Source organism: Pinus tabuliformis, chromosome 7 (genome assembly GCF_031772625.1).
Source record: "Pinus tabuliformis cultivar Carrire ecotype Pingquan chromosome 7, CPIR1, whole genome shotgun sequence".
NCBI lineage: Eukaryota > Viridiplantae > Streptophyta > Pinopsida > Pinales > Pinaceae > Pinus > Pinus tabuliformis.
The window spans coordinates 653,520,595-653,539,773 of NC_142293.1; the positions used below are offsets into that span (position 1 = coordinate 653,520,595).

General features: G+C 39.1%; 1 pseudogene; it reads left to right on the forward strand.

Annotated features, from left to right (window-relative positions):
• Nucleotides 1-3,391: 3,391 nt before the first annotated feature.
• Nucleotides 3,392-19,179, forward strand: part of LOC149249127 (UDP-glucuronic acid decarboxylase 4-like) — a 155,461-nt pseudogene continuing 139,673 nt past the window's right edge.

Consider the following 19,179-nt stretch of genomic DNA (forward strand, 5'->3'; position numbering starts at 1 on the left):
TCCATTACTCTGGGATCCTCCTCTTCAAGTAAATTATACATGCCTTTCCATGTAGCTATACCAGCGTCTCCGTTACAGGCTGTGTCTGTAGACAAGGGTGCCATTTCTTTCTCTTCAAAGCTCAGAGCTTTGCTTTTCTTTCCCATTTTATCCTGTGTATTGCTTTATATCATTTTATGTTCCTCGTTCCTACAATTCACAAGTGAAGTGAAAATAATGGTAAGGCAGGGTAATGGGAAAACTTTAAATGTTGAAGACGTATCAAATATACCACCTTACGTGAGATGATTTTTTGATAAGCACGAAACCATATTCCATTAATAACTTGAAACTAACTCATTTATTAGCATTAAAGCGCATAACCAAGTGTCAGTTTATGGAGAATACTTTTTTGAACCACGCGCCCCAAAGATCTGAGATGAAGCGATTTTGTGATTTGGTTCGCAATATCGCAAATCGTAATATCGCGGAATCACAATATGAGGGGGTTTCCTAAGCTTATGTTGGTAAGCTTTTATTCGAAAAGGAAATTTAAGCACTAATTGATTTTTTAAATTTTTTGCTAAGTGTCCCCACTTATTTAGTATTAGGAATAACACTAAATAAGAAGGGGGGTTGTTGCTGGTCACAACAGGTTATTAGCTTGATGGTTATCACACCATTGGTCTATCATACCATCCATCACCTTATTTTGGGTCAATGCTACCAATTCATTTCAGTGTCACTGACATGTTCAAGAGAAGTCATTCAGTCAAAATCCATCCTTTGCAATACTGTAAACCTTCATTTTCATGACCGACATTCCTAAACCTTGTGTCATCAGTCAAATTCCATCTTAAAAATCACTACACTCATTTCGTATCATTGATGTGGGATACATCAAGGCCCTCCCGTGATGAATCGCTTCTTTTCGACATCAGCTCATTAACCAAGAGGTTGACCTAGAAACACCCTTCCAGTACCTTGAGGCTTGCATGCATCAATGGCAGGCTTCTCGCTTCCCACAATAGGAATACATCAATGGCCTTCAACTGAAAGACTTTGTATGGTGTTCGACATCAAATAATCCATTCACACCATGTAGAATGTACTGTGGTACCTTGAGGATCATTATCATTATTGGTGATTTCTCTCACGTCTGTTAATAGCTTATGTCATTGGTTGGTAATTAGATTGTGTCTTCCCATGTTCAACTTCAGATCACATATTCACATGGTTAGACTCGTACTTGAGCGAATGATTGAACAAGATAGAAGACCCTGGATCTAGTTTCATCCATCCGGGCTACAATTTCAGGAGTACTAAATCATATTTACAGTGGCTTTACATTGATGGTCATTCCGATCATGGGTCTATATATGTAGACGATTGTTTATGTACATGTAATGAAAGCTTATAAGCTAAGCATGGGTATGCCTTCCCTCAGTGATTCATGTAAAATCAAATATCATGATATATGTATTGTAATTGATGTAGGTCACCTTCCACTTTGATACCTCCTCATCACATCATAAAGCATTTCATTCGACACTGGCATTTTTCCGACTTCATGCTTTAGGGGGAAATTGTTACAGATCCATTTCAACACATCACTTCCCAACATCTAGATCATTGGTTTAGGGCTCATCAAACCCTAATTTTAGTTGCTTCATGCCATAAACAAGTCACCCTTTTCAATGCCTCCTTCCCAGATAGTTTCATGACTTGAAGACATCTAGAAATAGCATCTACAGGGACCAGCGCAAGTAAGCCCTGTAAAGGTTCACTGCAGAGGAGTTGAGTCCACTGCTAGGGTGCTTTGCATAGTGCTTAGGCTTCATTTCACCTATGTTGGGTGAGAATGAGCGAAATTCACATAGGTTTTGGGGAATATTCTTATCTTTTGGAGTCATCTAGAAGGTTCCCTCACTTATCAACTCCTATGAGCTCGAAAATGGATGGCGAATGAGTTAAGGTGCATCCTATCCTCTCATCCCTTCCTCCATGGAACTAATTCTAAGAATGGAAGGCCATTCAATGCCACCATTTATAACAAAACCTCCTTCATCTTCCTATAAATTGACCACTCATCGAAGTGATCAGGGGCTGGATTATGTTTAATTGTAAGGAGATAATGCTACTATGAGATTTGGCTTTAACGCAAGTATTTTAATTCTACAAGTTTGTCATGCTTTTGATGTGATGTGGATGGGATCCAAGCTGGAGGAATGGCTTTAAATCAGACACCAAAGGTTGTAATTCCTTCTTCTATCTAATAAAGTGTTTGAACATTTTTCCCATAAGTTTGTATTGTTTCATAATGCTTATATGTGTGAATTGTATCTAATTCATTTCACTTATATTCAATAGATCATGTGCTTTGATCACTTCTTTATTTTCTATTGTGTTTACAGTGTACCTCTCAAGCATATTAAGTATGGGAAGTAGCGATAGGATCGATACAAGGGAGATGAGAGGAAAGTGGAACTACAAGTAGGTATTCTTATCTTCTCATATTATCTATTGCTTATAGGAAAAATCTAAAACACTTTAAATTGTTGTTCTAGATATAGCTACTTATCTAGGGAATTAGTATTTATCTGTAGATACCAAATTCTCCAAAACAGAGAGGCTCGTGCATCTAGTAGAGATTGAGGAGGACCGATTTCTAGTTGGATTTCATCAACAAGTTCAAAAGGAGCGCGAAGAGGTATGGCATGATCAGCACATTAAACAACACACCTTCAAGGTAAATGATTTGGTTCTTCTATATGACAACAAGCTTGATAAATTTCCAGTGAAATTTAGGATGCACTGGTTGGGGCCCTATGTCATCAAAGAGACCACTGACGGTGGAGTAGTTTGATTGGTTAAGTTAAATGGGGAGCCCTTCCCAGGAAAGGTGAATGGTAGCTAATTGAAGGCATCCACTGGTGATCCAACTAGGTGACTATATGAAGGAAGCACATTCTTAGTGCTCCAAGTAGCTGAAACGAGGCACGGGACTATAAACTACATTGCTCGGGTTGGGGGACTTCACGATGAAGAAACTACGAGGAATGAGGAAATATCATAGATACCACACAAGCGTGCAGATGGCTACGCTACCTAGGATAAAACCACACAGGTCAACCAAAAAGTGACCGTTATAGTCATTCTTCATGATTTGACGATGAAAAAACAGCCAATTGGGGCGGGGGGACCACATTTAAGACAAAATTCATGGGTAATATCCTTGAAAATCTGCCACCAATCTAGAATTAATGAACCTATTTTGGTGGGAATGGTATGATTTGAATTCAAAATGGCCTATAAATTACATATGACTATCCAACAAAGAACACTTGTCATTTTGAGCATTGAGTTGTTGAGCTCTCAGACGCGTATAAACTGCAAATTCTTTGAAGCGCTGATGGCAAGTTCGGCATTTGAGAAATTGCCAAAGGAGACACAAGAACTATTGAATAGCGTCATGTCGACACCAGCAGAAGCCATAGATATTAGGGAAGAAGTGACAGCCGAAGGTGCTGTGCCAGAGGTTGCTATGGAAGTAGAGGGAACTGTTACAAGGAAAAGTGTCTATGCAGAACTGCTAATCTCACTAAGGCTGGTAGCTACCTTAGAACCAAGCAAAGTAAAACTACTTTCGTTTTCCTTTATGAAAGATAGATGAGAGAAGAATAAAGGAGACCAACCTCTGTCTTGCGCTTGGTTCCTTGCCCGATTCCTCTCTCTTTCGATAATCCTTTGCTACTTGCTTTCTTGTATACCCAGCTTCACAGAGTACCTACAGAATCAAAGTAGCATAACACTATACGAGAACATGGATCTATTATCATAAACAATCTAGGATCAGATGTAAATTGACCATACAAATGCATAAAACATAAATCACACAAGAGTATGGAGGAAAACTTGAATAGCTTTATTGATAATCAAGAAAGAGCCAAGAGAGTTACAACCAGTTGTTCTGACCCAGCATCATCCTCTCAGCAAGTAAGCCCTTCTTCACCTCATGAAAAGCTTAGATCACCCAACACTATGATGTTACCTCAAGAAACCAACAACAATTCCTTACAAGATGCAAAATTCCAGCCTCTGGATCTCTGGGATGAGGGATCCATATATAGATGTCTGTAAGGGAGATGAGTCAGCTTGTGATTTGATTAGTGTCTTCCCTCTGGTAGTTCTTGCTTCCACTTAGATATTGATGATCTCTTACTCATCCCTGGTCGAATTCAGAGAGGAAAGTGTCACAGGAGAAGTTTTGGAAGATTCCATGCTTCTCCACCTCGCGGATTGACACTGCCATTTGTCCCTTCTCGCCCATCGCACCCCATAGAAGGGATTCTTGAAATGCGACACACCTACTGTGTGTACTTAGGTGAGATGCAATGCACTTTGCCTATGGAGGAGGTGAAATGATCCAGTTTTGACCAGTTCTGAGTAGTTTTTCATGGAGAACTTATGGGAGGAGCTGTAATCAGTTGACCTTGTTCTTTTAGGGGTTGGAACAACACTTTTAGGGACTTAGGAGCCCTTGTTTTATGGACATTTTATGCTTGGGGTTGTAGTGCCCAAAAATGTCTATAACAGTTGCCCCGTAAAGCATGAGATCGTTAATCTTTTTGATGTTGGGTGAAATGCTTTATCATGAGGATCCGAAGTAGACCTGTAATAAGATACAATACAATACATTATCTTCATAATATTTTCATGATCTAGCTGAGGTGGGCATTCCCATGCTCAGCTTTATAAATTCATTTTCATGTACATAGGACAGACAATCGTCTGAGTGTAGACTGATGATTCTGGTAGAACCATCATCCCTTAGATTGGATGATTATCTGTGCAGCAACGATGTACATTTGATGCCTTCATTTCCTGAGTATATATCGCAGCCCAGATGGATGAAACTAGATCTAGGGTCTTCAATCTCGTTCGATCTTCACTCAAAGTACAAGTTGATCCATGTGAGAGATGTTCTGGAGTCGAACATGGAAAGACATCGACTAATTACCAGCCATTGATGTAAGTTGTTAACAGGCGTGAGAGGAATCACTGATAATGATAATGATCCTCAAGGTACTGCAGTACAATTCATGTGGTGTGAATAAAGGACTTGGCGTCGAACACCACGCAAAATCTTTCGGTCGAAGGCCATTGATGTAAACCTGTCGCCAGAAGTGAGAAACTTGCCATTGAGGCGTGCAAGCTTCAAAGTACTGAAATGGGTGTTCATAGATCGACTTCTTGGATAATGAGATAATTTCGACAAGAAGCGATCCATAATAGGAGGGCCTTAATTAATCCCACATCAATGACACGGAACAAAGCAAATGATTTTAATGGAGGTGAAAACGGTCTGGTGATATAAGGTTCAGGGTGGCGGTCATGAAAGAATGGAGCGTAAATGTATTGCAGTGGGTAAGACACAGATTAATTCTCTGAGTGACTTCTCTTGAACATATTGGCGACACTGACATGATGGATTGGTAGCATTAACCCCAAATGTGGATGGTGTGATGTGACCATGGTGATGTGATCGGTGAATGAAACAACCCAACCTGACTTGGATGTGGAGTGAAAGTGTCATGTTCAAGAGCAACTTGCTACCAACAAAGTTTCTTCAAGTTTTCTTCCCAATTTTTCCCCAGTCATTGCTGACTAGTACCTCTTCATTTTTTGTCAATCTTGAGGAGGATAACATATGCTTGTTCTATAATTTGCCCTTCGGGAAAACCCATCGCTATGTTTTAACGAGCCTAGCGATAGTGAAACTCGTTCTTGTCTACTATGGACAAGTTTGTAACTATTAAGTTTTAACGAGTTTAACGACAAAGATAACTTGGTCCTTTTCAATTTTAGAGAGTCTGAAAAGGGACGTAAAGGAAACTCCAAAAATCCTTTTTCGTCATCTAATCCCTTAAGTCTGAAAAAGTATAAAACAATACAGAAGGGATGAAGTTTCGATACTTTTAATGAGCCGAACAAAACAAGCGCTCTATCTTTTTGTGTAATAATCCCTCAGGTCAAAAAAGATTAAAATCTAAAGGAGGGATAGCACTTCTGGTCACTTTAACGAGCTGGAGAGGCCAATGGCTCGGGAATATTTTCATATTTTACGAGGCAGTTGAAAAGAGCTTAAAGGAGACTCGTCTTTGAGGAACGAGTGATAAATTTTGGTAGCAACTAATTTCAGGTAAGGTTTGGAGGTTCAGTTTGTATATGCACAATTGTAAAAGATTTTGATTTTGGTTCCTGCTCATCAATAACTTGGATAGGCCGGGGTGGTTCTACTTCTTCTTCTGATTTTTGCTCATCAATAACTTGGGTAGGCTAGGGTGGTTCTACTTCTTCTTCTGATTTCTGCTCATCAATAACTTGGGTAGGCTGGGGTGGTTCTACTTCTTCCTCTGATTTCTGCTCATCAATAACTTGGGTAGGCCGGGGTGGTTCTACTTCTTCTTCTGAAATCCTTGAAGACCCTGCTGGTTCTTGTGTAACAGCAGGGTGTTCCTTTTTTAATATAACAGGGCTGGCTCCAGTCAATGGGACTGCAATTATTTTATATCCTGCTTGAGTATAAATATCCCCACATTCACTGCACATGTATTCACTGTATTGCTCTTTCTCTACACTCTTTTCAGCTTGAGATGCTACTTGAGCTAACATGTACAGATTGAGTTCTTCTTTATAGGCTTCCCTAGCCACTGCTAATTCTTTCTGATAGGCCTTAATTTCTGATTTTAAGAACTCATTTTCTTCTTGTAGGGAGGCTAGAGTGACTGCAGCAGATTTTTAGTACTTAATTGGGGTGTTCCTACTACTGGTTGCTGAGTTTCAACATCTTGCTGGGAATTTTCTTCATTTTGCTCAGGATTTTCCTCATCTTGCTGGGGAGGGTTAATGAGGGGAGGTGGATTATGTAGGGTGAAGCCTCTATTTATCAGAAGTTGGACCAAACAATGGTGCATGAGGCAGAGGAGTTGGTGCCTAGCGTTCACAGTGTAATGTGCCATATTTTTCAGACATCCAAGGAGATAATAAGGCATATTTACTAGACGACCATGCCGCAATGATTTAATAAGACAAAGTCATGTTGGTAGACTACCTGGTAGTGGCCCTCACAAGTGAATTAGTGCTTGAAGAATTCTGCAACTTTTGGCCAAGGCAGTGGTAATGACCGAAGCGCAACACCCCTGCCTTTGGCTTCCACCTGCTCCCCAGGTAGTAGGAAATCTTGCTGCGAATTGAGGATAAGATGCTTCCTACTGAACCAGTGAATGCCGTTGGTTGGAAGCCCTGAAACTTGTGCTATGTCTTCTTCTGTTACTGGGATTCTCACCCCTTGGACAGTAGAATACCCCTCCCTCAAGTTGCATGCAAATTCGAGAAATTGCTGCAAATCAAATTCCGTAAGTCTCCTATAATAGTCCACCCATCCTGCCTGTAGGAAGATTTGGTATGCGTCTGGGCAAAGTTCCAGTAATGTCGTCAAGCCCAGTTCATGTCTAACAGCATCTCCACCCATGGTTACTGTTTTAGGCAGAATACAAAGTGCAGAGCCGAGCTGCCGAAGTCGAAACAGAGCAGAATGTTGCAAAATGAAATTATGACGTGGTAAGGCATAAGCGAGGTGGATTAGACACAACCGGGAGGAATAGGGATGGTAGTGATGGGCGTGTCCTATAATCATTACGATATTTCGGTAATCCCCCCCCAACTGCGGCTGAATGATATGGTTGGCAGTACGACGCTTTTAGCAGTCATGTCAACTATCTCCTCATTAACTACACTTTAATATTAACACATAACATGCATACCTTTGCAATTACCTTTGGTTGTTGCACCGAAAAGTGTTACCTCGTCTTTAATAGGTCAATGATCATTATAAAAAAAAGGGTTTGTAAGGTGTGAGGGTTTTTATACACGAGGTTTTTATTATTCACAAGAGGCAGTAATGAAGGGGTATTATTAACAGGATAAATGGCTGATTCCTTTGAATAAAGAATGATATGTTTCTATTGAAGTAATAGTTCATTCTCGAGAGTAAAAATGGGGATATTTAGGAAAATAGAAAAGATTGGTGTTTAAGCAGTGGGATTTGGTTTTTCGACACTGGAAAGTAGTGTTTCAGCAATGGAAAATGGTGTATCGGCAACGGGAAATGGTGTATCAGCAATGGGAAATGGTGCATCAGCAACGGGAAATGGTGTATCAGTGATGGGAAATGGTGTATCAGCGACGGGAAATGGTGTATCAACAACGGGAAATGGTGTATCAGCGACGGGAAATGGTGTATCAGCGATGGAAAATGGTGTATCAGCAATGGGAAATGGATTATGATCTGGAATGACATGGCGATGCTTTTCCAATCTGCAGAGATATTGGAATCTTTCTTTTTCAGCCACCATCCAAAGCTAAGATCTGCAAAATAATTAATTGTAACATGGAAACCCTTGACAGGGATTATTAGTTAAGAAATCTAATCTAGAAATAAATATATAAACAGGAAATTAAGTGCATTGAGGGATAGCAGGTTCCCCAAAAAAGGTATAGTGTATGTATGTCATGCAAGTAGCTTTGAAACCCTCTTTAGAAATAGGTCGTTGATACAAACGGAGTCGATACCCATTCACTAATAATGGTGTTCTACTATCATCAATCGTTAGGAGTCTGACTGTTCCATTTGGAAAAACAACATCTACTTCATAAGGTCCTAGCCACCTTGTTCTTAATTTCCCCTGAAAATTTTCAAAGCGGGAGTCATATAGTAAGGCCCAATTACCTTTTTGGAACTTCTTATGCTTAATAGTTTTGTCATGCCACCTAGTTCTTTGTTGTTGTATCATGGTTGTTTGATAGATGGCATCCAACCTCTTTTCATCCAATTCCTGAAGCTGTTGCAACCTAGCTGTCTGTGCATTAGTAAAATCAAGGTTAATAGCTAAAGCAGTCCTTAAGGTTTTGATTTCAAATTCCATAGGAAAAACAACATTTTTACCATAGACTAATTCATAAGGTGAAAAACCCGTAGTGTTCCTCCAAGTAGTTTTGTAAGCCCATAATGCTTCAGGCAACCTTTGAAACCAATCCCTTCTATTCTCCTGGACTGTCTTTGTTAAAATGGCTTCTATGAGTTTATTTGTACTTTCCACTTGCCCATTTGCCTGGGAGTGATAAGGTGTAGTCATTTTATGCTTAATGTGATATTTCTGGAGTGTATCTTTGAAGCCATGAGAATGTCCTCCATCTGTGACTAGTTCTCTAGGCAGACCAAACCTAACAAAGATTTCTTCAAATAGAAAATTTAACACTGATTCTTCATTAGCTTTGATGAGTGCCTTAGTTTCTACCCACTTAGTCATATAATCTGTACAAACCATTATATAAACTCTTTGATTGGATGGAGGATTGATGGGACCTATAAAATCTAGTGCCCATCTTTCAAAAGGTTCAAGTATTACCTGGGGGTTAAGTGGCATTTCATCCCTATGATTAGGCTATCCCATTCTCTAACAGCTATCGTAGACCCTAACATATTTCTTTGCATCCTTGAAAAGTGAGAGCCAATAGTAACCCATTCTGAGAACTTTGTGTGTTGTTCTTTTATCTGCAAAATGCCCTCCACAAAGGCCATCATGGCAAGCCTTCAATATATCATAAACTTCATCTTCTCTGATGCATCTTCGAATTTCTTGATCGAGTCCTGTGTGAAAGAGACACCCACTTATCCAGCTGTACCTAGCACTTTGCTGAACGATCTTTCTTTTCTCTCTGTGCGATAGGTGTGATGGTAGTTTCCCTGCAACTAAGTAATTGGCAATGTCTGCATACCAAAGTGAGTGATCAGATACTGCAAATAAATATTCATCAGGAAAAGAATCATCTACTAGAATATTTTCATCAGTTTTTAACCGAGAAAGAAAATCAGCAACTACATTTTCTTTACCTGGTCAATCTACAATTGTGATATCAAATTCTTGTAATAATAATAACCATCTAGTGACTCGAGCATTTGTAACTGATTTGTTCATTAAATATTTAATGGCCGAGTGATCAGTATGCACAAAAGTAGTGTAACCAGTAATATAATGTTGAAACTTATTAATAGCATAAATAACTGCTAAGAATTCTTTCTCGGTGACTGTATAATTAAGTTCAGCAGGAGTCATATTTTTACTAATAAAGTATATAGCATAGGGAAGATTGTTTTCTTCTTGACCCAAGACAGCTCCAATTGCAGTATCTGAAGCATCAGAGGATATATGAAAGGGGAGTGCCCAGCCCGGTCCTCTTAAAATGGGAGCTGTAGACAATTGATGTTTAAGTTCATTAAATGCTTTTTGACAACCATCAATCCACTTAAATTCAACATTTTTCATAAGTAACACAAACAAAGGAGAAGCTATTTCAGAAAAATCCTTGATAAATCTTCTATAATATCCAGCATGTCCTAAAAAACTTCTTACATCAGTTTGTGTTTTTGGGATAGGCAGAGTCTGAATTGCTTGTACCTTAGCTGGATCAACTTGAATTCCTAGGAATGAAATGAAGTGTCCCAAAACAATACCTTGATTCATCATCATATGGCATTCTTCAGTACTTAAGGCAAGATGTGCTTCTATACACCGTTTAAGTACTTTTTCAAGGTTTTGTAATGCATCTTCAAAAGTCACACCATAAGGAGTAAAGTCATCCATAAATATTTCTAAGGAATCATTAAGCATATCAGAAAAAATTCCTATCACCACTCTTTGAAATGTTGCTGGGGCATTACATAATCCAAATGGAAGAACTTTATAGGCAAAAGTCCCCCATGGACTAGTAAAAGTGGTCTTGTCCTGATCTTGGGGTGCAACCTTGATCTGATTATAACCACTAAATCCATCCAAAAAGGAAAAGAATCTATTACCTGCCAAATTATCTAGTACCTGATCAATAAATGGTAAGGGAAAATGATCTTTCCGAGTAGCCTTATTCAGAGCTCTATAATCCACACACACTCTCCATTTCCAATTTTTCTTAGGTACTATTACTAATGGTGAAACCCATTCACTATCAGATATAGGATATATAAATCCTACATTCAACAGTTTTTGAAGTTCTTCTTTCACAATTTCCCTTAAATTGGGATTCATTCGTCATTGGGGTTGGCAGACTGGGCGGGATCCTTCTTTAATATAAATTCGGTGAGTACATAACTCAGAAGAAATTCCCTTCATATCTGTGTAATCCCATGCGAATGCTTGTTTATTCTCGTGGAGTAACTTCATTAACTGTTGTGTTTCAGCATCTGTTAAGTTAGGGTTTATATTTAATGTTTTGCTGGGCTCGATTTCGACTGTTATACTTTTGGAGGGGGTGTCAGCGGATGTCTGCGATAAGTCTTCAGTTTTAAGATTCTGCTGTGATTTAGATTCCAAGATTGTAGTCAAGTGATCATGTATTTCAGAGTTAACCGAAGAAGGTTCAAAAATAAAGCTACTAATTAATTCATCTTCGGTTGAATCTTTAAAAGTTAGGGCTTGTCCGACAGTCAAGATGGGTTGAGTCTCATCATCCTCATAATCTAAGCACACAGAATTATCATTGTTAATCATAGGTGTGGCATGAGGGTACATAGTAAGCTGTTTGGTTTCACATCCATTAGAAATTGTCATTGAACCTAACCTACAGCTAATGAAGGCATCTGTTGTAGCCAGCCAAGGTCTCCCTAAAATAAATGGATGACCCCCAAACTTATTTTTGGTCTGTAACACCACAAAATCAGCTGGGTAGTTCCAAGATTCAACTGAAATTATCAAGTCTTCAATGACTCCTTCATGTTTGATTGTGGAGCGGTCAGCCAGCTCTAGAATGGTTGGGGTTTCCCTAATAAAAAATTTTAACTGCAGTAACTGTGTTGTTTCAAGTGTCATGATGTTTATTGCAGCATCCAGATCTACTAGAACTCTAGAAACAAAGGTTTTACCAACCTGAACTGTGACTGTAGGGTGACCAGGGTCACCATATTTCACAGGGGGATTTTTTTCTGACATTAGAGCAGCTAGATCATCCATCACATGAAATGTGAGGGGGTCTTTAGCTTTTCTCCCACGTTTCTTAATACAAATATCTCTAACAGTCCTAGCATAAATCAGTACATCTCTTAGTGCTTGTAAGAGTGGAATTTTAACATATAAATTCTGCAACTCTCCTAACAGATTAAAAGCAGGTGGCTCAAGTGTTTTGGTAAGAACCAAACGTTCAGGGAATGGTGGCTCTGTTGCTTCGGCAGTCTTTTTAGAGGATGTTTCAACTGTTTCAGCATTGTTATTAGAGTATGATCCAACTGTTTCAGCATTAGATGACTTTTCTTTTCCGATTTCTTCTTTATCAGAATCGGAAGTGATGTCATCAATAATGGGTTCAAGTATTCTTCCAAAGAGTAAATGAATGTTATTACATTGCATAGGGGAAACCAGTTGGTTTTGAACATCGATTACTTGCAGAGCTTTATTATTATTCGAGTTGGGGTTAGGTTGTACAGGCAGCTTGGTTCTTATTGTCTGATTATTAGGTGGGGCATTTGATGGTAAGGAGACAGATTGCTGATACTGAGGTAATTGGTTTGGAAATGGGATCGGTGGAGCTGTCCAATTCGGGTTCCATTGATTAAAATAGGTTTGCTGTAGAGCCCAGGGACTCCACATCGTAGGATCAACAAAAGGAGGGTTTGGTTGCTGCATGGGTGGAAAAATCATTTGATTAAGGTGTGGGTACTGCATTTGGTTGAAGGGTGGGTAATTTGTTTGAAAAGGAGGATGATTATTCCAACGATTAAACGACATGTTAGAATTCGTACCTTGTCCTCGTGGTTGCCATTGTCTTCTTTGTGTGAGGAGGTACACTGCTTTAGCATCTTCTTCAGTTGGCTGCAGTGCTTCTTTTATTCTTGGCAAAGAAGGGCGTTTAGTCTCATGGTCCTTTTCAGAGATAGTACAGATTGGTACCATGTCCAGGGGGCATTCCCTTAGTGGGTGTTTTCCCCTGCATTTAGAGTAGAAAATAGCTAGAACAACTTCTGCTTCTGCCTGCTTCTTTTTAACCTGCAAGGTATCAATTTGTGAAGCAAAAGAGCTTAACATTTCAGTTTTAAATTCTTCAAGTAAGTTACCTATTACGGCCCGTGTTTCTCCTCCACTTGCTGATTTCTCGACTCTTGAGTATGTACTGGCTTTGCTCTTTGGTCTGCTTGCTGCTCCTCTCGAACATCTTTTACAGAGATTGATAATCTCATCATAGGATTCCTTAGATATGTCTCCTTTTCCAAGCATATTCAACATATCTAAACAATCATCTCGTACCCCTTTTAGCAATATTGACTTGAGAATATCCTTACTCATATCAGGATGATCAGATCGTTGTAAGTTATATTGTAGCCTTTCCACGAAGTCCTCCAGACTTTCGTCCTCCTTCTGAGTCATCTTAAATAATTCCTTCTTCCTTTCTCTTGTTCGACAATAATCTTGGTATTTAGCCAAAAATTTCTCCTTCATCTGGTCCCATGTTGTAATCACATGAGCTCCCAAGCTCATGAACCATCTTAATGCGTTCCCTTTTAATGTAGCTGGAAACAAATTTAATTTCTGAGCAGAATTAACATAGTCATAGCTTCTACACAGTATATCAAATTCAAAAAGAAACTCATCAGGATCTTCTGTGGATAACCCACGGAAATTGGGTAATGATGAAAGTGGGATATTCTTCATAGGAGTTGCTCCTCTAGGGAGATCTCAAACGGGGAATTCCAGGGTGGAGAGATAATTTTCTCCCCTTCCCTCTATTCTATGACCTCCACTGAAAAGTCCTTCATTGGTATCCTCCATTGGTTGTTTTCCTGATGCGCTTGCCCGGTCTTCGGAATTTTCTGTTGGGATTTCAATGTCCTGAACTGGTTCCTCCACCGTAGCTTCCTCTATTGGTTCGTCTACTGGTCGTTCATCTTCTTCCACCGGTTCCTCAGTATATTTTGATGGTTCTATAACCCTCTCTGGCTCCACTACTTCCTCTGTCTGATAATCTGTCTGGGAAGAGTGTTGGGTCTGTGGCCTCTGAGAGCTTAACCTCTGGGATGTCTCAGCTTTTGAAATAATTATTTGGTCAATTTAGTGTGATCTAAATTTCTATTTATAATGTCAATCCGGGGTTCGTAAACTGACGAAGTGAAGTGTACTATATGTACTAGATAACCATTTCCTTAATCTTTTGTCGTTTTTGAGTTTTTTTAGTTTATTTTTGGATTTATCTTTCCCTAATGTGTGATGGTGAGAGTGAAAGTGAAGTATGAAGTATGGATAGTGATGGTGGTTTCTACGGTGATTTTCTCAAACTTGAAAGTGCTCAAGAAGAAAGCTAAACTGAAATCAATTCTTAAGAGAAAGTAAATGCATCAAAAAGTGAACTAATGACAATGGCCCAATATCCTTGCTGCTGAATGAAAAGAAAGTAAAAAAAACTGAACTTAAAGCAACTCAAACCAAAAGCAAAGCAACTAATTCACACTACTCAAACTCTTCATATCCTTTACCCTTCAGCTTAATCTACCTTGTGGGAAGTAATCATGAATAAGTCAAGCAATATGCTATCTAAATGGCAAGAAATTAAATTGCATAAAAGAAACTAGTCACACTACTTTAACTCTTCTGGTCCTTTACCCTTCAGCTCAATCTACCTTGTGGGAAGCAACCATGAATAAGTTTAAGCAATATGATAACTAAATTGAAAGAAATTGAATTGCAGAAAAGAAACTAATCACACTACTTCAACTCTTCTGATCCTTTACCCTTCAGCTCAATCTACCTTGTGGGAAGCAATCATGAATAAGTTTAAGCAATATGATAACTAAATCACACTACAGTTAGTGATATTCTGATTTCTTGCTAATAGAACCACTTCACTATAGAAAGAAACCATAAATTGATGAGCAGTATGATATCTAAATAACAAATAAAATAAGTAAGCAAATCACAACTTGGAAAACACAGTGCTGAAATTAAACTTCAGAAAATGAAATAACTTCATAAAATGAAAGTTAGCAGGAAGGACAAGATGATCTCATATGCCAATAGTTATCAAAAATATGAAAATTTGCCCGAGCTGCCTAAGAAAACCTGCAGAAAAGCACTGATCAGTTGACAGTTATAAGAAAACAGAGATGAAAATCTAAACAGCAGTGAGTTAAGAAACATCAAACAGTATGTTATGTACAAGCTAATGATACAAGAACATAATAAAACCAAATGACAACTTTACAAGGCTTCAGCGCGCAGGGGCCCTTTGCCACTTCAGCCGGTCAACAAGTAATCACACGAATAAGCTCAGAAAAGTCTCCTCATATATTAAAACAGCAATATGTATAAACAGTGGGGTGACAACACAATAGTTCAGAATTTACATATCAAGGAAAAACTCCTTTACATCGTTCATCGACGCGTTATTTATAATGACAAAATGCTGAGACTAGCTAACTAACTCCTACGCTATTGACTGTATTGCCAAAGACACGTAGATCCCTTCAGCTGGGATCTAGCGTAACTGTCATCATGTCTATTAAATCTCTAGAGTGGTTGTTGTTAGATTCCGGTTACAAAAGTGATCTCCAGGTGTGCTGGTGTCTTCGTGAGCTGAGGACTGTGCCACGTAACATTCACGTGCTCAAAACAGAGACGTGCCACCGCTGAACTCTTTGGTTGGCTCTACCTTTGACCTTCGTTGACCGTGACCTTCCATGGATGATTTGGCTGCTTCGAAGGGACACGTTCCATGTATCCGTCGCCTGGAGCTTGCCCATGTGGCTCGTTTCTTCATAGGACACCTGTAGCACAACTTTTAACAAAATAGCTGTGGAATCCTGTGCTGGCTGTGGAAACCTGTGCTGGCTGCGGAAATTGACAAGTTTCTGCAGCTGCATGAACAAAAAAACTAAACCAAACAAAAGTCATAAATATAGTCAGAAAACCATGTAAAGAACTCTTTTTAAACTATAATGCAATGATTTAGCAGCTGGGTGGATGCAATAAGTGGAAAAGGAAGGCTGAGAGGGTGTATATGAGGGTGCAGGTTTGAGGCTCAACATACCCCCACTGTGAAGGTGTTGCATGTCCTCATGCAACCAAAATTGAGTTATTTCCCTCTAATCCATGTGTTCTGATGCTTCTGCAAGGACATCTTGCCCTCTTTTCTTCTTCCTTGATGTTAACATCATCCTTGGCTTCCTGACTAGACGTTTGAACTTGAGGTTAATCAATGCTCTGCTTAACTTTTTGCACTTCTTCTTCAATTTTCTGTTTTTGTTTTGCCACAGTCCTAAATGGAGCATAGTATTATCATGGAAAATCTTGTCTACTTTACTCTGCTCTTTGAGTGCTTCATTTTCTTGTATGATATGCGTATTTAGGACTTCTAACTCAAATATTTCCTGTTTCAAAGACTGAACTTGTGCATTAGGTGGCAGAGAGGTACTTGGTCCTGCAGCTGATTGTTCTAAGGTTTCCAGGTAATTGTATGCTTCTTGCTGATTAGAATCTACCTCAGGTGTCTTTCTCGGCCTAAACTCAAATTCCGGTGAAGGAGGACTGCTTTCTCTTTCCGGCCGAAAATGGCTTTCCTCACGTGGAGGACTTGACTCAATGCTTGGCTGAGTTGGAGATTTCTCAAGTGTCTCTTTATCTAAATCAATATAGTGAGACTGTTTTTCTTTGGTTTTATTCCCCTTCCCTTTTAGCCTAGTGCTCCTTCTTAAGTATGAGCTAGTACTCTTCTCTTGTGCACTCTGTTTTCCTTTTTGCTTTTTCTTGGCTATGGCAGCAGCTTGAAGATCTATTAATATTTCTGATAGAGGTTGATAATCCTCTTCTATGGATTGCTCAGGGGATGGATAGACTTCTTGGATAGTCCTTTTTCCTTTTTCCTTTTTCTGTTCCTTACTTCTAGCTCTATCTTCTTTTCCTTTTTGGACTGTTTCTTGAATTCCTATTGTAGGGGAGTCTTGGATTGTAATGCTTTTTTCTTTCCTCCTACTTTTCCTTGGAATTTTTGGTGGAATGCTTCCAGAGGCCTCAGACGGCTCTTGGAAGTAGTTCCTTGTCAAGAATTTCCCCCAAGTATCCTTAGTTTTCTTCAACTGTTCCTCAATAAAAATTTTGATGAGTCCATGGTGGTAAAGATGAGGTTCAATATTGCCTACATGTTTTTGAACTGTAAAACTCATCTTTTTCAAACTTGATAACAGAAAATGAGGCAAATTAAGAGTGTGACCGTCCATGAAATTCATCATCAGTCTGACATGATACATATACATAGAGCCAAAACGACCTTCACACGTGATAAATTTCTGAATGACTAACACTAGACTAGACCATTCCTCTTTTAATACATTAACAGGGATGCCTCTTGTGAATACAGTGGTATCCATACCTAGGTTTTGTAGCATTTTTCTCCATATTTGATCTTCCACACTTCTATTTTTAAACCACCTTTCAGCTTCTTGAGGTAGGCCCGTGGTAGCTGCTATTGTGGCCTCGGTCACTGTAAATTTCAAGTCTCCAACCTCCACTGTTTTTCCATTAAAGGACCTTGCAAAAGCTTTGGTCACCTCCTTGTTATAGCCTTTAAAATTCTGGATAAATCGTAGCCATCTGACTTTCTTCAGCAGTTCCTTAACTTGCGGATAACCCTCCAAGTATTTCGATCCTTCCGGCTTAGCTCTCAGTAATTTTCCCATTCTTTGTTTTAAATTCCACTGAGAGTTCTTCTGCGTGTGAGGGTTAAGAGGAAAAAATAGCTCTGTTCAGGGTTTTGGATAGACTGTAATGACAATAGTTAGGATTTAGAGCAAACTGTAGTGACGACAGTTGGAAATAGAGAACAGTGAGTGAAGAACGATAAACGAGTTCATAAAATGAAATGTGGACGCATGCAAGGAGTATGATATAAGTGGAGTATGAGTGAGTGATAAGCGGTGGAGTAACGGCAAGATTCCTTCGAGTCGGATGATTGTGTATGAGATCTTACACGTCTCAACAGACGGTTGCGGAAATTACAGCTGGGAAGAGCCGTAGCACAATAGGTCACGTCTCAAGAGTACGGGTAATAACTAGAAGTGCAGTCACATTTGAGTTCAAACTCGGAGTAATCATGAGACCGTTAGGGAGATAAATGCGAGGTGTGTGGAGTGACATCGCGGAATAAGAGTGATAGTGGGCTGATATATCAAATCATTGCACATAGTAGAGCCTGTTATGGTTTAATAACTATACATAATTATGACTTGAATTGTTATTTGATAAATATTTTTGATCATACCTTTGGAAACTTTGTCAATTCTTGCTCAAGGCTTCTAACCAGTTTCTCTTCTTTGATATCTTGAGATGCCCCATGTCTTTAGCTCAATTACACCTACATTTCATGATTATGGCACTAATAGTTGATTGTATTTTTGAAACAGAGTGATGCTGGCTACAGAAATCGTTTCTGGCTGCGGAAACTGCTTCTGGCTTCGGAAACGGTTCCCAGCTGTGGAAACTGAGACAACACCCCCTTGTCTGCACAAAGATAGTTAGAAAAGAACTAACTGAATGAAAATAGTCCTGAAGGGGATTTTTATTGATGGAGTGAAATGGAATGAGTGAAAGTGAAAATGAAGTGGAATGGAGATGAAAATGAGATGGAGGTGAAGTGAAATGACAAGTGAGATGAAGTGAAGATGGAAAGAGAAGGAGAGGAGATTTTTTTTGGAAAATATAGAGTGTCAGGTACCCCTGATTTTCACTCTATATTTTCTGCATAAGACCGCCAATCTGGGATTCGTTTTCAGGCTTATACACATTTTTTCTTTTCCTTTCCTTTTTTTTTTTCAAAAACTGAAAGAAACAAAGATTAGGCTGGTGGAAGAGAAGGATTCTTCTCCACCAACCTTATTGCAGAATTCTCTTGGAAGATTTTGACAAACTCCTCTTTTGAAAGTGGCTTATGATAAATTTTCAATCGGTGGCCATTCACAATAAGAGGAGTCTGATGTTCATCAATGGTCTTGATTCTTACTGCTCCATTGTTAAAGACTTTATCAATCTCATATGGCCCAAGCCAATGAGTCTGAAACTTCCCTTTGAAGTCTTTAAACTTGGAATCAAACGGTAAAGCCCAATCTCCCTC